The following is a 578-nucleotide window of genomic DNA, read 5'->3' on the forward strand; positions in this document are numbered from 1 at the left end:
CTGGGCCGGGCTGGGGCGCTCAGCTGGCGGTCGACCCGCTCGCTGTTCATGTCAGCACGCTGGCCGCTGTCCCCACGCTCGCGGGAGCCCAGGGGATGACAGGCCAGTTTCCCTTTCCCTCGGGTTTCTTTCTGACATGAGTCCAGAGCAGGTTCCTGAGCCTAACGTCATTTCATACCGCGTGAGAGGAAGGGCCCCAGGTGGCTCATTAACCTTCTCTTCATGCCCGCCCACCCTTCCCTCTGCCTGTGCTCTGCGCAGGTCCCACCGCTTATGACAACAGCATGAGGTAACACCTGGCAGACAAGACAGGCGGGATAAGCCTTTAATCGTTTATTAGAAGAAAATGAACAGCTTTTATCTAATTTTGTTAGAAATCATCTAAATTAATAGGGACTTTTTAGATGCTTTAGCTTACAGTTTAAAGTAGATTCTGTCGGGTCATTTAAATTTTAGGGTTTTAAAGAATGACTTTCTTAAATGATTTTTTTCACGTTGACATTTATAAGGTCTTAGGAAGATAAGCGTTTTGTTCGTTTATTTTTTTGTGGAAATGTAAGTGCACCAAAGGAATATGT

The sequence above is a fragment of the Pteropus alecto genome, unplaced genomic scaffold (assembly GCF_000325575.1).
Source record: "Pteropus alecto unplaced genomic scaffold, ASM32557v1 scaffold35, whole genome shotgun sequence".
Classification (NCBI taxonomy): Eukaryota; Metazoa; Chordata; class Mammalia; order Chiroptera; family Pteropodidae; genus Pteropus; species Pteropus alecto.